The sequence below is a fragment of the Octopus bimaculoides genome, chromosome 26, assembly GCF_001194135.2.
Source record: "Octopus bimaculoides isolate UCB-OBI-ISO-001 chromosome 26, ASM119413v2, whole genome shotgun sequence".
Lineage (NCBI taxonomy): Eukaryota > Metazoa > Mollusca > Cephalopoda > Octopoda > Octopodidae > Octopus > Octopus bimaculoides.
Genome location: NC_069006.1, coordinates 19,186,099 through 19,186,514, shown reverse-complemented (window position 1 = coordinate 19,186,514; position 416 = coordinate 19,186,099). Strand labels below are relative to the sequence as shown.

At 31.2% G+C, this 416-nt stretch overlaps 1 protein-coding gene across 7 annotated transcripts in view; it reads right to left on the bottom strand.

Moving 5' to 3' along the window:
- LOC106870348 (protein retinal degeneration B-like) overlaps positions 1-416 on the bottom strand; it is a 139,610-nt gene that overhangs the window by 29,010 nt on the left and 110,184 nt on the right. The window lies entirely within an intron of this gene.

Sequence of the window (416 nt, the reverse complement as noted above, 5' to 3'; positions counted from 1 at the left end):
TATATATATATATATATATATATATATATATATATTTACACATACACACAGTTATACATGCAATTTTTTTTTTCATTTCATTACTGATCTCCTTAATTAAACTGCCAGTGTGTTGGTGCATGGTCTTAATTAATTCCATTGACTTATTATCTATTTCATTCTATTATCTTACTTAATGATCTGTATTTATCAAATGGTTCAGTTAGACTTTTGAAACAAAACTGAGAGCACAGACACAGAAACACACATATACACACACATAAACACATATGCACATACACACATGCATGCACACACATGCAAGCACACATCACTGTATAGTACGACAGTGAAGATGAAATACCCAGATCTTCAGTATTTCAATTCAAACCTCACTACAGCCATGAAAGAGAGAAAGAAACTAGGAGAGAGAGAGA